Source organism: Bombyx mori, chromosome 18 (genome assembly GCF_030269925.1).
Source record: "Bombyx mori chromosome 18, ASM3026992v2".
Lineage (NCBI taxonomy): Eukaryota > Metazoa > Arthropoda > Insecta > Lepidoptera > Bombycidae > Bombyx > Bombyx mori.
The window spans coordinates 10,742,551-10,764,658 of NC_085124.1; the positions used below are offsets into that span (position 1 = coordinate 10,742,551).

At 38.7% G+C, this 22,108-nt stretch overlaps 1 long non-coding RNA gene across 3 annotated transcripts; it reads left to right on the plus strand.

Annotated features, from left to right (window-relative positions):
* Positions 1 to 4,703: 4,703 nt before the first annotated feature.
* LOC134200580 (uncharacterized) lies at positions 4,704 to 13,494 on the plus strand. 3 transcript variants are annotated; one of them, XR_009975557.1, is made up of 4 exons: positions 4,704 to 4,898; positions 5,434 to 5,629; positions 11,933 to 12,115; positions 13,319 to 13,494. It is a non-coding gene; the product is annotated as an uncharacterized LOC134200580 (long non-coding RNA). The 3 variants fall into 3 exon arrangements; XR_009975556.1 differs by lacking the exon at positions 5,434 to 5,629; XR_009975555.1 differs by lacking the exon at positions 4,704 to 4,898 and having other exon boundaries at positions 4,918 to 5,629.
* The last annotated feature ends 8,614 nt before the right edge of the window (positions 13,495 to 22,108 follow it).

A 22,108-nucleotide genomic window follows, 5' to 3' on the forward strand; every position in this document is an offset into this window, starting at 1 on the left:
TAATGCGTTTCGGTTTGAAGGGAGGGGCAGCCGTTGTAACTATACTGAGACCTTAGAACTTATATCACAAGGTGGGTGGCGCATTTACGTTGTAGGTGTCCATGGGCTCCAGTAACTACTTAACACCAGGTGAGCTGTGACCTCGTCCGTATCGAGTACGTATTTCATTAGAAAAAATTGTACTCGCCTGAGATTCGAACACCGGTGCATTGCTCAACACGAATGCACCGGACATCTTATCCCTTAGGCCACGACGGCTTAAAACCTATCCCACTTTTCACATTTGATCACGTGGTTGCTTCGGTTCAACCCACACTACAACCAGTAATTTAGACGTAAATTAAGGCTGTAATGGAGGAATACTTCCGATTACCCGAAAAATAAACTCTTTAGAAATCTAGAAATATATAGCACTACTCGACTTGACGTCAGAAGAACAATTTTAAAATATGTACCCGCATAAATTAATAGTTGCGCGTGAAACTAATAAATCATCTAAATATATTTCACGGATTCGTTTAGGATACAAATTATATGAATTTCCATAGAGACAACTTTTTTTAGTGAAAGTATAAATAATCACGTAAATAAAAACTAATATTGAAGCTTAAAAGAAAAGTAATTTGCAGTAAAATCATGTATTTAGATGAAATGAAAAACTTATAACACCTTTTCGATTGGATACTCTGAAAACACATGCTCCGCCGCTTTGAAACGCAATTTGCATAATGTAAACCCAGCTTTCTTGTAAAATTGGACGCCTTCCAAAAATCAAGTACGTGTGTGAGGTAATAACAATGGGGTGTGAATATTTAAACTGTTTAATGTAAGAATTGAAAAATTGAGGGTTATACCGGTCACTCACATTCGCACGAATACGCAAACCCGCAAGTGTAGGACGACATTTGCAAATGATTATGCAAAGTTTTCGCTGCATTCGTGGTTTTCCAAGCTGTGTCGGCTTTTTAACAAACATCAAAGCGCGCGAACCGCGATCCTTCGCGTAGTCTTCCACACATTCGTGTGACCAGTTGCGCCCCGGATTGCGAAGGCAACGGACGTTTCGCTATTTTCATAGATAGTGACGTCTACTGTGTAGCGTATCTTCATCAAAAGAAATCCCATAAAACAGCATGGCTGTTAATGATGTCTGGGAAAGAATTCAAAACTCTTTTTCTCTTCAATGTTCTATTGACGAATTAAAAAGGAGGAGAAATTCGTGAGACATTCGTAAACAAGTGTAGGAGGAAGCGCAAACGGGTTCGCAAATTGAGTACCGAACCCATTTGCACAGCCGCTAAGTTTGCGAATGTATGTTTGACGGCCCTTTACATGCGCGCAAACATTCATACAATGTACGAATATTTGCGCGCATGTGAGTGGCCGGCATTAGATTAAAGCGCGATTTCAACAGAGAACATAATGTCGCATGCAAAGACAAGTGTGAACTTATAAGAACATCTACGAAACTCGTATAGTTAAAACAAATCTCTAGACTAATAAACCACCAAATCTCGAGATAACGATACATTTTTTTGACCCAAAAAATTCTGTTTGGCTTAAAATGTAAAGGATGAAGCAGTATTTTTCCTACAAAAACAAAACGCTTCATAAATAACAAAATTACATTTTTTGTGTTCACGAATGGAGATGAAACGTTTTGAGTTAATTACAAAAAAAATATATACCGATATATATACCGATTGGTAATCGTGTAGTATTTTGCAAAAGGTTTTATGGACTACTAAAAATAGAACAGTTAACTCAACTTTCTTATATTTATTTGAGGATAATATTACTTAAAGCGTTCCGTGTATCAAGTCCTCCCCACGTCGATTTGTGAACCATTAAAGGGCCATCAATATCTGAAGACTGTCATCAATAACGCTTCTCTCTTAATCCTTTTGTGTTGAAACTGGCCGATTTTCTGGGAGCATTTTTGCTTGTTTTTTATCTTTTATCGTCGAATATAATGTTTTTACGATAGATTTTGTCGTTAGTGGAACTGTTAAATTGCATGTAGGAATAATCTGGGTATAAACGGAAGTTTTCTGTCCGCATTTACTTTACTTCGAAATGGCAATTTAAATGGAATAACAGCTATCCTGCTATTTTATTCAGAGTAATTTATTTCAGGATTTAGTTTCGAGATTTTTAATTATTACCATTTCTGGTACTGCGATTATTATACGAGTATGGCTTATATTCGATTTAAGGGCTTCAATTTTTAAATAAAACTGAGCTATCGTACAGGTTACAAGCTCACTGCTGACTTCAGGCATTACAATTGATTATTCTGTTTGGGTACACATCTTAACATCTTAAACATCATACAGGCATCATAGAATTCAAAATATTTGACAGATGCCAGAATTTCAAGATAATTGTCCATATATAGAAGTTCTGAAACACAACAAGACCATCGTTTGTTCTACTAAGCAATTTCACCCGCTCGGTGGAAAATTTTAACTTTGTTAACACCACTTAACTACTTTGTACATATGCATTACATAGCCCTCGAACATGATAATGTAAAAGCGTTCCACCCAATTTAAGACACGCGGTAAAGTTTTTATTTTTTTTATTGCTTAGGTGGGTGGACGAGCTCACGGCTCACCTGGTGTTAAGTGGTTATCGTAGCCTAAAGACATCTACAACGTCAATACCGCCACCCACCTTGAGATATAAGTTCTAAAGTCTCAGCTTAGTTACAACGGCTGCCCGACCCTTCCAAACCGAAACGCATTGCTGCTTCAGGGCAGAAATAGGCAGGGTGGTGGTACCTACCCGTGCGGACTCACAAGAGGTCCTACTACCAGTAATAAATAAATATTTACGCTAGAGCACACCGCACATATAAATTTATAATTTTTCTTACTTAATTTTGTCAATGTGTATTCAAAAAAAAAATGCATTATTTGAGCTCCGATACCGTGACATCGACTTACTAACACGTAAAAGCTTTAGCTTTAATAAGCAATAGGTTAGTTTTAATAAGGTTCAATGTTTTATTTAGAAAAGTGAAGTGACGCATGAAATTAAGTTCATGAAACCAAGATACAAAGAAACCAGTCATGAATCACAAATACCCTTTAAATTTCGAAGTTACCCAACAAAATTATTACCGCAAGGTATTAGGAAACCAACGTTTGAAAAGTGTAGAAACACATTTGAAATGTTAGTATTCAAATTGAAACTAATTTTCTTTAACTATTATAAAGCTTCGAAGTGGTTTCTTTGAATAATTATTGAATAACTTCAAAAACTTGTGATTTAATGTATTGTTGTACACAAACTTTAACGGGCCTTATTAATAATATAGTAAAACTTTTTTGTACAGCATTACTTATTTTGTATTTAAAGTGAACCACGATCTTGGGCTGGGAAGGTAAAGTAGCAATCTGGGAGTAGTAGATTCACTGGCGAAGCAGCTGTTCTTTGATTAAGAGGTCTCCTTCCTCCTTTGGAGCATTTGAGAAGCCGAGGGCAAACCCTAGCTTCTAACTAAGCCTCTGCTCACTCTCCGTCCCGGTGAAGCTGGACAGGTTTGTGGCCCATTTATAATATCTCCATTTAAAAAAAAAAAACTTCATAAGATTGTCTCTTACAGAATATACTACTTTTTGTTGTGATCTCGTAACTTAAATTTTTATGATATTTTATGGGTTTTTATTTTTGTATAACAATAGACCGATTTGGTTAAATTCCTTTAATATTTAAAGCTATATATAACAAAAAATGAGGAGAAAGTGGTAAAATTGTCAAATAGCACCTGTATTAGCAACGGACGAAATTTTGATTATGACAACTCTAAAAGGGTTTAACTGATAAAGGGCTACTTTCTTTAACGTGAAATCATTTCAACAATCTACATATTTTAGAAAACTTAGACATTAAATGTTTTCTAAAATTCCGTGCAATCCAATCCACCGTTTCAATCCGAATTAATTGAATGATAAATGCATTTAATCGGATAAAACAGTCATAAATTTTGTGAATTATGTAATTTCATAAAGCTAGGTGGGTCTTCAAATTTTCCGGTTAATTGTTCAATTATAATATTATTATGATTTATTGATAATTGTTAACTGATTATTTTTCTCAATCACATACCTTCTTGTCGTTACTCACTAAAATATACAATTTATTCGTAGGAATTATATAAAGCCCTGATCTTTTACAAGGTTGCACGGTTTCTGTTTTACGTTTAAAATATGTATATTTAAAAAGTTGAAATTCTTGTGTGTGTCATCGATATACAAAAGAAATATTTGAAAGGTCTAGAAGCGTCACTCCATCTCTACTCGTGGTTATCATAAGAGACGACTAAGAGATTCACCAGAAACAGCAACTTACTAAGAATATTATAACAGCGTACTGCGATCGTTGGCCATATTATAGGTATTAGGCCGTGTTACAACACCTAAATTTGAGTCAAGTTAGCATGTAACCTAGCATGGATAAGTGCAGACATCCTGTCGTTTTGCCCCAAAACATTCATACGTGAGACAACCACAATAATACACTTCGAAAACGTGACACGTAAAAAGTATATAAAATGTACACCGTATTCTTTCAGTAAGTAAATGAGACATCCAATCAACTATAGAGTGTTACTAGCTGTTCCATTATAAACTTTTTAAATAATCTTATCGCTTTTCTTAAGCTCAAATTTGACGTTAGTCAATCAACCTAAAATTTGAATTATCGTCCTTACAGTATCAAATAGTGAATACATTTACTTCACTTCTAATGTATTTTCTATGATTCACCTCAAAGGATATTACAATGGAACCTTTATAAATGTAGGACGTAATTGAATAAACACGTACTGTTTCATTATTATAAATATTAGAGGTCCCGCAGTAGTCGAAATTCGACTATAATTAATTGGAATTGTAAGTTTGTACACTATTATGATTGTATTTTATACTTTTATAATTACATATTTCGCCAAGACTATACTATAAAAAATATTAACAAAGACAAACAATATTTAATTTATTCTCAATTTGACAACAGACGTCGAGAACAAAAGTTTGACAATAAATAGTATGCATGCGTGTGTGGGTCAAATACATGGTATGTAGTGTGTGTAACGTTTTCTTTATTGATTTATGTATATATTATACATTATTAAAAAAAAAATTAGCATTGTGCACTTCTTCTCTATAATCTCTTTATGTGTGGAAAATTTCATACTCCTCCGTCCGCGCAATTTTCGTAAAAAGGCACACAAAGTTTTTGCTTCACGTATTAATATATAAATATATTATGCGTTTAATATACTCACGACAATTGCAAGGATATGATAGTTACCTACAAACATCATTGTTTCATTATTGTGTACAGAGAATTCCTGTTTGTGTAGTGATTAAATGATTTTGTGTTTATTGTTAATCTTTATTGTCGTTTTGGCGAGTTTTCTTGCAGCGATAGCGCCTCATGATTCCCCAGTCGTCGAAGGGTTACTAGAGCCCACAGATATAAAGATAATTCTGAAACACGATATGGGGCTCTTTATAGTGTTGTAATATTACTATCACACCGCCCAGATAAGAACGCAAGGATGATTCGCAAAAAAAAATAGTATGATGGTATACCGATCCGTGAATTTGCACTAGAACCGGTAAGTGAGAAAATCTATTGACTTCTCGACTTAATCGACTGAATTACGACATTTCACAATGTTATATCCTTTTTGTCCGTCGCACACCACGACCTACAGCAGGAGAAACGGATTTCAGGAATAAATTATTTTAATAAAGGGATTACTCTTAATCTATATATATATTATTAAAAATCAGAAGAAGAACCATTTAAAAAAAATTACAGTTGGGACACGTTTACAGAGACTTAAAACAATGACTCACGCACACCATGTCCACGACTACCTTCTCTCACGAACGCCGCCGATCGAATGAATGTTTTTTTTTTTTTTTTTTTTTTTTTTTTTATGATTGAAAGTTTACTGGTGGCCCGAAGGCCTTTCCAGTTTCACCAGGTGGGCGAGCAAAGGCTCAGCCAAGAGGGGTGGGATTTGCTAACAACTGCCCGAGCGCCTCCGAAGGAGACCTAACAACTCAAGAGCAATTGTTTCGCGAATGAATCTACTACCGGATCGGAATCGCGACCCGCTGAGAAGATCCGGCGAGAAACTCAGCGGGCTGATGCATGGGTTAGGTTGCACGTCGACCTCTTTGTCGAGTTCGACGAGTACGGTTACCGGGGTCCCTAAGCCTGCCCCTAGTATTAGAGCTGAAGGCATCTAATGCAAAGGTTATTCGATCTGATGGATCCGTAAGGACGTGTCTAGGGCGTCGACGGTGACTGGCTCCTGCATGATCAGGATTCGGGGAGTAGTCAGCGGCGGCTACGATAAGGCGATTATCATGACGCATAGCCTTATCGAAGTATCGTTCCGACGCTGACTTCATGTATTTCCGAATTGATTCGAGGCCCAGGTCGTCGTGTAGGTCAACGTTCCTCACGAACCACGGAGCCCCGACAGCTAACCTGCAAAAGCGGGATTGTAGGGATTGGAGGGTGTCTATGTGTGTGCGGGCCGCGTGAGCGAACACCACACTCGCGTAAGTCATGACGGGCCTTATGCAAGTTTTGTAAAGTGTCACCTTGTTCCGAAGGGACATTTTACTCCGCTTACAGATCATGGGGTAGAGTCTACCGAGAATAAACGCGGCACGGTCACGGACTGATTTTATATGCGGGCGGAATGTCATCGATGCATCCAGGGTAACGCCCAGGTACTTGACCTTCCTGGCCCAGGGTATGGGTTGTCTAAAGAGAGTAATCGGGGGTGTGAGATTCCTCCTCCTAATCCGGGAGGAAATCCGTGTGGAGCTTCCCCTCTGAAATAGCACCGCAGTACTTTTCGCTGGGTTGATGTCTATGCGCCATTTTCGGAACCACTGTCCTAGGGCTAGGGCTGCGCTCTGAAGCTTCTTCGCGATTAGGGACTTATTTCTACTAGAATAGTAAACAGTCGTGTCGTCGGCGAATAAAGCTAAATGGGTCGGCGGCGACCGGGGAATATCGTTGACGAATAAGCTAAATAGGAGGGGTGAGAGGACAGAGCCTTGCGGGACTCCAGCTGTGAGAGGTCGTGGGGAGGAGCGGGTTCCCTCGACTCGATATCGAAAAGAGCGGTTCGACAAGAAGTCCCGTATGATGAGCACGAGACTATCCGGCACGCCCATGTTGAATAGTTTGAAAATCAAACCATTGTGCCAGACTTTGTCGAACGCTTTTGCGACGTCGAAGAAGAGAGCTCCCGTGTATAACGGTTTTGGTCGATTAAGCCCCACAAGAATGTGCTCCGTGAGGCGGTGCACCTGTTGAACGCATGAGTGATTTGTACGGAATCCGAATTGTTCATCGATAAGAATGCCCTTGGATGAGACGAAGTCTCTGAGGCGTTTGTAGAGCAGACGCTCATACAGTTTGCCTAGAGACATGAGGAGGCTAATCGGGCGGTAGCTCGTCGGATCATTTTTTGGTTTACCGGGTTTATGTATGCCGATAACGTCCGCTTCTTTCCACACCGCGGGAAAGATACAGTTCGCCATAGCGGCATTGAAAATAGATGCCAACATCACGATGAGTTGGACGGGTAGAAGTTTAATAACGCGGTTGGATATACCGTCGGAACCGGGAGCCTTGCGAGGACGTAGGTCTTTGATCAAGTCTTTAACTTCCATCGGGGTGACGGGTGGTAACGCATCAGAGGGTGGCAAGGAGGCTCTGCGTTCTACCTCACTGTCTACTAATTCTACATGAACAGGGTCCACGGATTGAGTGCTGGGCGTGCACTGGGTTTGCAATGTATCGGCCAGCAGCTCTGCTTTTTCGTCATCATCGAACGCCGCGAGTCGGCCTGAGGGGCCTACGAGGGGGGGCATAGTTACTACCGTATCCGATTTGAGAGTACGAGCTAAGCGGTAGTAAGACCTTTGGGAGGGCGCGAGTCCTTCTAAGAAATCAGACCATCTGGCATCTCGGACTTCGGCGATGCGAGACTTTACGTCGCGTTGTAGGGCACGCATTCGAATACGATTTTCCGCGGTAGGATACCTGTCGTAGGCGCGTATCGAGGCGTTCTTAGCTCTAAGAAGTTCCCTAATATCGTCGGACAATTTGAAGCGGTGAAGGAAGTCCTCCGCTACAACTTGTTTCGATGACCTATCTAATGTCGAGGTGATGTGTGACGTTAAGATGTCTATGGCTTCAGCGGTATCCTGAGGAGACGGGATAGAGTCCGGGTTAAACGGGAGCGATGGTGGATCAGATTCAGCCAGGCTGATGCCCAGCGTGTGCCAATCCACCACAGTCCTCGTGACGGGAACGGAATCGGGAGCGCGACCGAGCTTCATAACGACGGGACGGTGGTCTGAATCTAACTCTGAAACTACTTCGATCGAGTGTAAGCGCAGAGTTACGTTTTTTAATAACGCTATGTCGAGTATATCCGGGCGATGCGCGATATTTAGCGGGTAGTGAGTCGGGGTTAGCGGAGCGACGATATCGAAGGCGAGATCATCGACTAACGCGTCAAGCCGCCTGCCATTCGGGGTTGTGGTGTGTGAGTTCCACCTGATGTGTTTACAATTTAGGTCGCCCGCCAGAATGACAGAGCTCCCCATACCGAGCAGCGCCTCGATATCACTGCTTAGAACGATTTTATCCGGTGGAAGATAAACGGACGCGATAACGATCGGCGCGTGTCCCGTCAGTGAGATTCGGCACACTGATGCTTCGATATTAGCGAGCGCGGGAGGATCGAGCGGGACGCAATGCAGGGCTCTTCTATAGTAAATGACGGTACCACCACCACGGGCAGAGAGCCTGTCGTTCCTGACCATGTTATAGTTCGCGATTTTAGGGTCACGGCGCGCGGGCTTAAGTAGGGTCTCCTGCACTAAAAAGAAATCAATTTGGTGGTCACGCAAAAAGTCAGAAACCTGATCACGTTGATTTGCGAGACCGTAAGCGTTAAAAAATCCTATCGTTACGGATAAGGGCTTTATTCTACTAATATACGCCATTGATTACCGGCGGAGTGAGGGGAGGACGTACGTATTTAACGACGCGTATACGTCAGCGTATTCCTGCACAACGGCGATAAAGTGTTGTGCAGTGGAGGCAGCGCGAATGGCGTCGCCCAAAGCGTTAACGCGCTCAAAGTTGATCGACTGAAAGAAGTCGATCGCTAAAGCGAGATTGTCGGACGCGGTCGGAGGGCAAGTCGCGGGAGAGGGACGAGTCGCGGGGGCGGGACGAATCGCGGAGGAGGGAGTTGTAGCCGTGTTCGTGTACGGCAGCGGTTTTGCCCAGGCCGAGACACTGGGCACCGCCGCCGGAACGAACGCTGGCTTAGCCTGCGACGCAGAGGGTGCCGAGGCTTTGATGTCTGGGCCGGAAGCTCGGAGGCGGTTTTGGCGGGCGACGCGGCGATTTATTTTAGGGGCTCGGGGGCAACCACGGTAATTCGCGGGGTGACCCTGTGTTCGACACAGGACGCAGCTAGGCGGTTCCGTCGCGGTTTTTTGGTCGCGAGCGCAGAGGGCCGTGGCGTGATCGCCCAAACACTTAACACATCGGGGGCGCGCGTGACAGTTACGGGAAGAGTGCCCGTACAATTGACAGTTATGGCACTGGCTAGGAGTGCCTTTTTTATGGGGGGCTTCGACAGCGATACCAGAGAGCCTACAGACGGTCTGTGTGTTAAAGATTTTCTTACCCTCGGGGGTAGGCTGGAGAGCGACTAGAACCATATTATATGGCTCCCTACCGCGACCGGTGTGCATACGGTGCACAGAATTCACTGGTAGGCCTTGTTCTAACAGGTCGGCTTTTACGAGCTCTACATCTAACTCTTTAGGGATTCCGCGTATTACAACGCGGAGTTCGCGCTCCTCCTGGAGCGTATACGTATGGAAACTTATACGCTCCTTACGGAGGTAAGAAGAGAGGGCCCTATGGTCGTCGGGTGTTTGAACCTTAATTTGAATGCCGTTCGCGAGGTTACGGGCATTCGTGAAATTTATATTTTTGGCCTTAAGGGCCAGGCAAACTCGATCCCAAGCTGCCTTCTCCTGAAGGATAACCGGGGGAGGGGTCTGGGTTTTATTTTGTGCCACCGGACGCGGCGACGGAGTGGCACGGGCTGGGGGCGCAACGGGAGTCTGAGGGCGGGGGCGCGACGCGTTCACGGCTTTGCTAATTTTAGCGGCCGCGGGAGCTCGAGACTCCGCGGCACGCTTCTTACCCTTCTGTACCAGGGTGAATCCATCCGTCGATGCGGCGGGGGCGAGGTCGACCTCCATGTCCGAGTCAGAGTCGGAGCACGAGGAGGCGGGTGCAGGCGACCTACGAGCAAGTGTAGGTGTTTTAGAGGGCGCGACGGAGGCCGCGGATGATCGCTCAGCTGAAACGATGGTCACGGCGGACGACGCAGCAGCTTTTCTCGCCAGTATAGGCGACACGGGAGCGGCAGGCACGACAGAGGCTGCGGTGCTCAATGCAGAAGCTCTGCACGCAGGTACAGGCGACGCAGGAGCAGCGAGCGCGGCGGAGTCCTCGAGAGGGCTCGCAGTGTGATTGGCCTTGAAGGCCAGAAACTCCGAGGCGAGCTGTGGGTGGCGAAGTCGGAGGAATTCCGCGAATACAGCGTCCATGATCGCTGAGTACCCAGGTGGGGCGGCCCCGGGTCTTGAAAACACTCGCCTTGCGGCGAGGCCCCAACTTCTCGGACCTGAGCGGTTCTATTGAACACAGGTGGCAATGCGGCGCGATTACTATAGGACAAAGAAAAAGCACAACAAAACAGAAATTACGAAAAGAAACAAAACAAATAAATACTTGCAGGAAACCACTTTGTCGGCAGATGTACCACGAACACAGAAACAACAAAAGGAAACAAAACAAATAAAAACTTCCAGAAAGAGCACTTAGTCGACAGATGTACCACAAACACAGGCCGCGCGAACAATGGCCGGGCTAACAAAAGCCGGGCGAACAAAGACCGGGCGATCGAGTGGACGATGAGCACGTCCGCACGTGACGGGTGCCTCTATCGGAATGATGAATGTTTCGAGCAAAGGCGTTGCTATTTATAGGCACCTGGCGCGATGACGTGACTCTCGCCCCACCGCCTGACGTCACTGAGTAGAGGGGCCGGGTAGTGACAAATTCTCTAAGAATATATATATGAATTGCTGTTCGTTAGTCTCGCTAAAACTCGAAAACGACTGGAAAACGATTTGGCTAATCTAGGTCTTTAATTATTTGTGGAAGTCCAGAGAAGGTTTAAAAGGTAGATAAATATGAAAACGCTCAGAATTGAATAAAAATAAACAATTTTGTTTTTCCTTTGATGTGTCCCCCGTCGGACGGATTCCTTTTGTTTGTTTTAAGATTATTTTATACAAAAGTTTAGGTCTTTTATTTATCGATTGAGGCACTACGAAGTCTGCCGGATCAGCTAGTTTGAAATAATTATTTATCCTTGCAGTTATCGTGCTATTCGATTTAGGGCTATGACTACTTTTGTAATATACACTCTTTTCTTTTCAGTTTGCTTATTGCGAGTTTTTAACGTTCTCGATAGCGTAAAAGTTAACTCAAATTTGTATGGAGTTGCAACTTTTGCCTACGTTTGTTGCTAGGGGCGCTGTTCCAACTGCACACAAATTTTAGTTAACTTTTACGATATCGAGAACGTTACAAAACTCGCACTAAGCACAAAGATGATACCTAGTTAAAATTTATTCCCAAATATTTACAAAATTTCAATTAAAACACGAACGAAAAATATTATAATTTCACAATGTACAAAATATTACCCGATATTTCGTAAAGTGAAACATTTGTAGAGATAAAAGACTTTACAACATAATATTCGATTGAATTTCAGATTTACAACGGAATGAAGTCGGGCTTGTTTAATGGAGGCGTTTATAGCTGTAATTAAGAAGCTTGTTAATTTAATTCACAATATATTAGAAGCTGTTATAAGAGGTTTGATCGAGGCCGTCATTAAAGGGGCTGTTTGCATCGCTGCTGTTACCTTTGTTTCCATGGGATACTTTGGTTTGAGGTGTGACATTGTTATCTTTCTGTGGCGTTTGATTGTTTTAAATTGCAGGGTCGAGCGTAACGTTGCTACTGTTTATCAAACTTTAACGATACGTTGGACGGTTATATTTAAACAAAGCCGCGTACTTTTGATACTGACAATAGCCCTAGTCAATATAAAAATGAACGAACGGTTTACTCGGCTCTCTTCTTCAACCCATGTCAGCCCAATGCTGAATGTAGGTCTGTTCGAATGCATCCCATTCTCTTCGGTCACTTGCCTTTCGCATCCATCTGGTGATCACCTCGTCGGTGGACCGATGACCTGGTCAAAGCGATTGGCTCCAGCTGGCTCGGCTACCAGACTGTAAACATAATGTGATAGAGTAGACAACGTTTTGTACACGCTTGTACGACGGCAAATACAACGACAGCCTTCAGTATTGGCCACCGACCTTGATGCAACGATGTTCACTTACCATCAGATGTGCCATATGATCGGCTTTCTTTAAACACAATATAACATTAATCATGTGGCGTGCAACATTCGGTCACACTCGGGCGTCATCGGATGCGATCGGAGTTCCCGAATGCGCAGGTGTCCGGTGACGTCATGCTACAAGATTCGCGCGCGTCGATTTAAGTTGATTGTAAAACGTAATATTTTAGTTTTAATTTGTATCTTGTAGTTCCTAGCGTTGTTTACTCTTTTTAGTTTATACTATAACATTGTACACATTATAGATATTGTGGAAATGGTGTGTTTGCCTTTTTTTTAAGTTCGGAGTAAAATATCCCGTGAATACGAACAACAAATAACAAACCACACTCATAAACAGAATTTATTCGAATGTTAAGCAGTACAAAGGAAGATTTAATTAATTGCCTTATTTTTATCTACATTTCATGGAGTTCCTTGTATCTTAAACCGTATGTAATTATACACGTTCGTTCCCCAACGAACACTTTTTAAATTAGAAGCTAAAGTTCTGCTTATTAGTTCAATAATCAATGCACTTAATAAACCGATATTCTGAGTCGCAATTAACTAAGAATTCTACCCACCTAAACCCCAAACGGGACTCTGTAAATATCGCCTGCACGTGCACAAGTTAGACCTCAATTGATCCAGTCCCAATAGAAGTCCGTTTAAATAGAAGGTAGATTAACAAAAGCCAACACCATAATTAATGTAATATTGATCGATCGCCTTGTATTGTTTCAGATGTAAAATTTACGGAGGCGAACTGTGTTTGAGTGAAACTCTGTGGAATTTGGCCTTCGTAGCGGGAACTACAGTGGCTTTGTGCGCCCTGTATATTGTTTACACGAAGTTGTTTTGATACATTATTGCTATCGAATATCGAATATTAATTAATGATTAAACACATTATGATTAAATTTTGTTGTTCTTTGACTTCGTTTGAGGCTTAGAAAGTATAAGTTGATTTGTTGTGGTTGGCTTTGATCTGATAACATTATTTTTATATTTATAATGAAAAAAAAAATTACATACTTGACGAAATTATTGATATTTTTTGGAACGAAGTTCCTTATGGGGCGATGTGGAGGGTTACCCTAACCGGGAAAAAACGTCCGTAACGTAAGATTTTTATTAGTAATGCACAGTGTACGGCTTAACTTTGTAATAAAGTACAAATTAGTAATGCACACAGTGTGCGACTTAACTTTGTAATAACGTACAAAAAATAGCATATTTTTATTATATATTTTTTATAAATCATTGTGAATAATAATAAAGTTGATAACTTTGTAAGTAGTTTTGTTTTATTTTTATCAATAAAAAATGTATACCCGAATAATTATTTTCTTCCTATCCGGTGTCCCACGACACCACACATCTTTTTTTTCTTCATTTTCGTTGCCCTTGTAGGCAGATCATACTGCCCAACTGATGGCAAGTGTTCACAGCGCTCACGAACATTGTCAATGTCTATGACTTATGCCTAATATCCAAGGAGGATATGGACATGTCACTGTATTTTTACCTCTTAGTTTTCGAATATATCCCTAAAGTAAGTAAGCCGAAAGCCATTGTTTTTATTTACAATATTTTGTTGTGGCATACATAAATACAATCTTACATTATTAACTCCATCGTGTCACTTCCATATCTATCTGAATGCCGAAGGGACCTCAATACGGAACATTTTTTCCATATTATTTTATTCATTTATTCATAGACTTACAAATTATAATCCACTTTCCGGAATACCGGAGTCTTGAATAAACAGATTCACCTCGTTTTGTTTGAGATGATTTTAAGCCTTAGATTTAATGTTGCGGAAAATTCTGCAGCTTATGTCTGTATGTATAAAAGTAATTTTGCAATTTTAATGTTTTAAATTACTTTTCAAGTTCACAGCTAAAATCAATATTCATTCTATTTACACGAATACCTTTTCTTTTACGTGGTGTAAGCCTAACTATATAGTTAATATGTATCTGATAGTTTGAAAGCTTTTGCTTAAAATAGGGATTCACTTAAATAATGATATATTACCGATTTTCCTTCAAATACGCAATAATAAATTATCGAAATAAAAATAAAAACACATTTTCATAAAAATTGAGCGCCTTAATCAATGTTCGAGCATCAACGTAATTCTGAAACTTTATTGTATTCACAAAAACAAAAATATGGTTTAATATCGCAACATAAAATATTCAAATCAACATAACATAATCCAATCAAATTTTATTGTATTACGATTCCGATTCAGACATTACGAGAGACAAATTTTATTAAAAAAGATAACGGTTTGCGTATGGAGAAAATTACAAATGTTATCCACGATGTTTACGCAGTTGGAAAATTAATGAGCGCGAATTTTGTTTAGCAATTTATGGAAAATTCTGACAGAAACAATTTGATTTCATCGTAATGATACGTGTATAGTTCGTCTATATCTATACTAAATATCTATATCTAAAATTAATAATATATTTTTGTTTCCTCAACGAGGCTTGTTGCTAATTGTTTTTCATAATTTCAATTAGGTGCCCTAAATAAACAAGTAGCAACCAATTCAGTAATAGATATTACATTTTTTTTATTCATATTCAATTTCATTGTTCTTCCATATTAATTTTATGTAATAACAACTTTTCTGTACGTAAATATTTGTAAATACTTTCATTAGATACACAATAGTGTTAATTCATAATCAAGCGCTCAATGGACAATTCGACATTGAGATAATTTGTAACTTATTTATACTAATATATAAATCTACAGTGGTATGTACGGATGTTCCGTTCTAACGACTGAACCATGCATCCGATTGACTTGAAACTTGGTCTCCATATAGAAAATACATGTACTTAATGGATAGGCTAATATTTATATGAGTTGCGGAGGCGTTAATGATAAGAATCTTTGTGGGGGTGAGAAATAATAATGTTAATTAATTTTAGATGCCCAGCGAAGCGGACGTACAGCTAGTTAATAATAACATTAGAGACCGCGCGAATGGGTGCTCAAATTTTCTGTGTATTTACTTCTGCAGTGAAAAGCTCATTAGGTTATACAAACCTTATACAAACTTGATGGCGCCGTAAACGGTACGTGATGTACGTAAAAGTAACCGTAATAGGATTTTGTTCTGTTGACGAGAGTCGTTGACACAATTAAAACTTTTTTTACGGTTTCATGTCCCATTTATTAGTTTCATTTTACCATTTCGAACACTTTACAGTTTGCGTGAACGCAAAACATATTTATACTTTAAAAATTAGAAAAATTAAACACGTACTTTCTTTATTGGATGCTTATAGTTATTAGAGAGAGAGACAGAGAATACACTTTATTGCACACCAACACAATTTACATTAAAAAAAAAAACAGTCAAAAAGCACGTATGTACAATAGGCGGTCTTATCGCTAAAAGCGATCTCTTCCAGACAACCGTTTAATTTACAGAAATTCTGTAAAATATAAAAATATAGCAGGTATGTTGCGGTGTACCATAGACAATACATTATTATAGAAAATATATACATATAATTATTATTTTATTATTACATATAATAATAATTATTGTGTTCTAATCTTAAAACACGAGTTGCTAGTGTTTAAGAAATTATTCTTAATAACGACCCGCCCTCGCTTCGCTTCGGAAACTGTGATTTATTATTAATTTCTCCACTATTTAATGGATGTTATTGTACATATAAACCTTCCTCTTCAATCACTCTATCTATTAAAAAAATCGCATCGAAATCCGTTGCGTAACTTTAAAGATTTAAGCATACATAGGGACAGATATAAGGACAGAGAAAGCGACTTTGTTTTATACTATGTAGTGATATTCTGTCGGTTCAAAACCAAGAAATAATGTTATTATAATATTTTTACAAATCTTTACCTTTAAATTTATTTAGAATAAAGTGATCCTGATTTCGGAATTCTCCGTCTGCCATCAGATACTCTGTACGAATCGTTTTGAGATCTAATTAAGCTTAGAGTATCGATTACCTGCTGATGTCGTAGCAACGGAATATACTTTAAAGAATCGAACAGAAACATGTTACGACTCGTAGAGTCGTTTTCACAATTCGATTCGATTGATTAGAAATTTGATAACCATTTCTTAGTTTCTTTAGGGCTCATATACAACAGACATTTCTCAAATTTCGTTTGATGTAGAATCTATATTAGCGTCGATCGAACATGATATAGGGTAATTCATAACCAATCGAATCGCAGTCTTTTTTATTCGAATTAGCCAGTTGCCTCTTTGAAATAGTCATGAAGACTAATGGATGAATTTAGGGAATGTTGCAGCAGTAGTTACAGTGTATCTGGTCTCGTACTTTATCGCAAATAAATACGTCATATGTAAGTACTCATATGTAAGTACTTAACACCAGGTGGGCTGTGAGCTCGTCTACCTATCTAACCAATAAAAAAAAAGTATGCTATTAAGGACCTAAATGAAAACGGTTGTTTGGAAGATATGGGTTTTTGCGATAAGACCGTCTATTGTACAAATTATACCTGTTGCATGTCATGCCTGTTGACTGATTTTCAATGTTAATTGTGTGCAATAAAGTATGATTTATCTTGCGTACATTGCTTATGGTATATCGGTTGCATTTTAATAGGTCGCTCATCTGCTGCTGTGACGCAGTATTTTCAAAAAATATTCAAAATAATAATACTTAAAATCAGTTAAAGTTATTATTATAACTAAAAATCATATACAAATTAAAATAAATGATTAGACCTAAAAAAATTTTTATTGCTTAGATGGGTGGACGATCTCACAGCCCACCTGGTGTTAAGTAGTAACTGGAGCTCATAGACATCCACAACGTAAATGCGCCACCCACCTTGAGATATAAGTTCTAAGGTCTCAAGTATAGTTACAACGGCTGTCCCGCCCTTAAACCGAAACGCATTACTGCTTCACGGCAGAAATAGGCAGGGTGGTGGTACCTACCCGCGCGGACTCACAAAAGGTCCTACCACCAGTAAAATGGATTCATAAGATTTTTCTTATGATTTGAGTTTGAGTTTGAGTTTATTTAAACTCAATTTTAGAATACATTTATTTAACTAAAATGCACACAATATTAGTAATACTGTTAGGTATGTGTACCTACTTCAGTCATTTATTAAAATTAAATAAGAAATTAATTAAAGAAAGAAGGTAGGCAGCGGCTTGGCTCTGCCCCTGGCATTGCTGACGACAATGAGCGACGGTAACCACTCACCATCAGGTGGGCCGTATGCTCGTCTGCCTGCAAAGGTAATAAAAAAAAAAGGTATCAATTTTTAACGAGACCCATCCAATGAATTTGTCATGAACCTCAGATGCTACACCTAAGCTACTAGATGTGGGCTTATAAAACTAATATACAGTGATGTACATAAAATATATGATAAGTGATAATATAATTCCGAAATACGTAATTCATAAAAAATAGGTGACCTTATTTGACCAACACGCGGAGAGCTGACAGACGAAGTAATTCCGACGACATTACATCAAATTCCCACGCTCCAATAAATATATTTATTTACGAACCAAAATGAACTCTAACGTCTAAGGCAGAAGGTGGCAAAGAGTGCGTAATCTTTGGAAATTTTCGAACCATAAGTAAATTACTGGGTCGTAAGCAATAATCCCAACCTTTGACGGAGTGGGAATGGAGAAATGAAAATAAATGTTGAAAAACTTGGTATTAAATTTGAGAAACTACGCGAAGATTTTTTTATTTGATTAGCTTCCATCACGACTATGTTCAATGAGCAATAAGAATTTGCACCTAGATTATTTTCACAGAAATGCTAATTTTTAATTATCAGTTTTGTGTCTCAGTCCAGATTTTTGTCAAAGAAACCTTTACATACAACAAAGAAGCCCAGAGGATTTTACATGATAATGGTGTAGCTGTTTTTTTTTTAGTTAGGAGCTGAACCTCCTACGAAGATCACCTACGAAGGTCACCCAGGCGGCGCACGGGATATGTGTGACTCGGAGGCCAAAGATGTTAAAGGCCTACAAAAGGAATATTCTTAATGACAAATTACTCTCATAGATACTCATCTTTCGATACTGCTTTCTTTTAATTCGCAGTATAGTACCGACGAGCGCGTATCTCAATAAACCTTGAATATTGTTGCTCGGAACTTGTAGGTATTTTCTAGATTAACCTCAAAAAGTGTTGTTTTATCTTTAAATATACTAGAGGTCCCACAGTAGTCGAAATTCGACTATAATTAACTGGAATTGTAAGTTTGTACACTATTATGATTGTATTTTATACTTATATAATCACAATTTTCGGCAAGGCTACTCTATAAAAAAATATTAATAAAGACAAACTAAGACTTTAATCTATTCTCAATTTGACCACAAACGTCAAGAATAAGAGTTTGACAATAAATAGTATGCATGTGTGTGTGCGTCAAATACATGGTATGTAGTGTGTGTAATGTTTTCTTTTTTGATTTAATGTATCTTTTATGCATTATTTTAAAAAAATATTAGCATTGTGCACTTCTTCTCTATATTCTCTATAAGTGTGCAAAAGGGGATTGCCCACTCTCCATAGTGTGCTAGGCCCAAGATGGACATCAAATATTACTATAAAAATGTACTGATTCAAATTCTTAAATGTATTGGATATCTAAAAAATATATTGAAATTGACGCCACTATTATAAAAAATATAATAAAAATAAAAACTCGTTTTGAGGTTAATTTTCTATATAAATAAGTGTCGGATTGTGAGATACTTCAAGAACTTTTCTTTTCTTAATGTTAAAGATGTTCCTAATGTATTTTTATCCAATAGGGTATAAAAACACACTTAATTCTTTAAATATCTATATTTTCTTCATCTTCATACACAATTAGTATCATCTAAAAATAGCAAAGGAGAGCATATACACGGTTTTAAATCTCGGTCAGGGTAAAACCACAATTCACACAATGTTTTTTAGTCGTAGTATGAAACGTTATTGATAAAAGTAAAATAAATCGAAGAAAAATCAAAACACATCCATTTTGTACGCAAGCACAACACCACAAGCAGCAAGCGAAGTGTCAGTCAGTCAGATTAAATTCAGTGTTGTCAGTATAAAGAACCATAATTACATGAAATTCATATATCGATTACTTTTTTAAATAACCGATAATTGATTTATATATTAATTTTTTTTTACGAGTATACATTGTTTTTTATGTTTTTGTTTTATTTGTACATATTTAAATAACAATACTAGTAAAGTTTTTTTTATTGCTTAGATGGGTGGACGAGCTCACAGCCACCTTGGTGTTGCTAAGTGGTTACTCGAGCCCACATACATCTACAACGTAAATGCGCCACCCACCTTGAGATATAAGTTCTAAGGTCTCAAGTATAGTTACAAGTTAAAGTCCAATGGGTATGTCTTCGATGTTATTTTATGTGCATAAAATTCATTAAAATCGATTGATTAATGATAATACTTAAAATGATTTATTTATATGTTTTATTTATATACTCAAAATATTTACTTTATATGTAAAAGATTTTGAAGCTGGCAATATTTTTCCCGCAAAAATAAAAATCCTTGTTTTTTCAATAGAGTTACTTTTTTTAAACTACTTATTGTAAACTGTAGTGGCGCTTATTTGCAAGAAAGTAAATGCATATTTATTAATGACAAAATTAATGCACTAAGTATTTTTTCTATAATCTATTGTCCGCTTTGGGCCTAAAATGGGCCATCCCCTTTCATACTCCTCTGTCCGCGCAATTTACGTAAAAAGGGATACAAAGTTTTTGCTTCACGTATTAATATATAGAATTTTCTTATGTGCGTGTGTTTGTCACTGAACTCCTCCTAAATGGCTGGACTGAATTTAAAGGAATTTTCTGTATACCTTCAGGTGGATTCGAGACTGGTTTAGATTTACAAATCAGCCCAGCAGATGGCGCTGCAGTCGGTATCTAGGTTATTTATCTTTCCTAGAAATAATTTATATGGCAAAACAACGTTTGCTGGGCCAACTAGTCTTAATAGATAATCGTGATAAGATCAGGTAATCGTGATAGTAAAAAAACACAATAAAAAACATATTTACCGTGATAGAGCGTGTTGGGCACTGCACTGATTGGTACTACTACTCTGCGTAGTAATCACGAGGCTTAAAGAAAATATGTTTTCTGATCGATGGTTTCCTGCTACTCCAATGACTTTTCCAACTTAACCAGGATAGGTGGACGAGTTCAGGCTCAGCCAGGTGGAATGGACGTTACTAACATACATACTGCACTAGCGACTCTGACATCGGATCGACATCAGGGCTTGTATAGTGACATTACTATATAGCTTCTTGACAATGGAAACTCCGATTTTATATTTTACTAGCGACCCTTCGGTCGACTTCGACCCTAGCGGCACTTCGCTTCGGGAACATTACATTTTATTATTAATAGCAGAGTCCCGCGATGTTACCTGCGGTTATTTTAGTACCGTGGGTGACGCCGCGGGGCGAAGCTATTCTAAAAAAAGTAGCTTAAGTTACTCTTTAGATCATCAGCTATCTATCAGTGAAAATCTCGTCAAAAGCTTTGAGCATAAATACGGTCATTCTGTTTGTTAAAATGTCACTCAATTGTAAAAAAATTCTCATCCGTAAACAAAATTTTTCTATGACCTCGCTTTGCGTACCGCTTTAGTAGTTGTTTCGATTTTATCATCCTATTCTCTTTTAAATTATCAGTTAAGAAATTACCAGTACGTCTCTTATAGGCTACAAGTCCTAAGTCATCTTTTAAAATACGCGACATGCTATGCTATCTTCATCTCCCGAGATAAAATATTTTGCTTTCGGACAGGATTTCTTCGAATTCTTTCCCTTACTACTTTGACCACCTTTTTTGTCCGAACACTACGTGGACGGCCAGATCTTTTTCTGTCACAAACAGAGGAGGTCTCATTGCACCTATTAATAGCCCGGTACACAACCATTTTACTAATACCAAGCGTATGGAGAGTTTTAAAAATTGCATTTGGCTCCTTACCTACTTTGTGTAATGCAATCACAGCGATTAGGTTCTCTTTATCACCCCACTCCATTTTAATACCGCAAAATATTGTACAATGTATTGGCGCCAAAATGAGAAGACTCAATGAGCAATCATATAAAAATGACAGATTCCAAATTCAAATGTAATATTTTGTTTATTTTTAATTGTAACAGTATTTATGGCGTAGTAAAAAGCGTTTATTTCAACGTTACAAACAGACACTTCAATTTTATTTATATGTAGTATAAGATGGTAGCCAGAACCCCCAAAAAGTGCTTTTAGGTAACACCAAAAGGATTGTGAACTCTCGTCTACTTATGAAAGAAGAAATTCAGTCTAGCTTTTTATATAAAGCTTGTGGATAAATTACTTAAAGTTGAGATTGTAACGATATTCACTTTTCCATGAGTCACTACAAAGTTGACAGAAAAATTAAAATACGGAACGCTGAAAAGAAAACAGTAAGC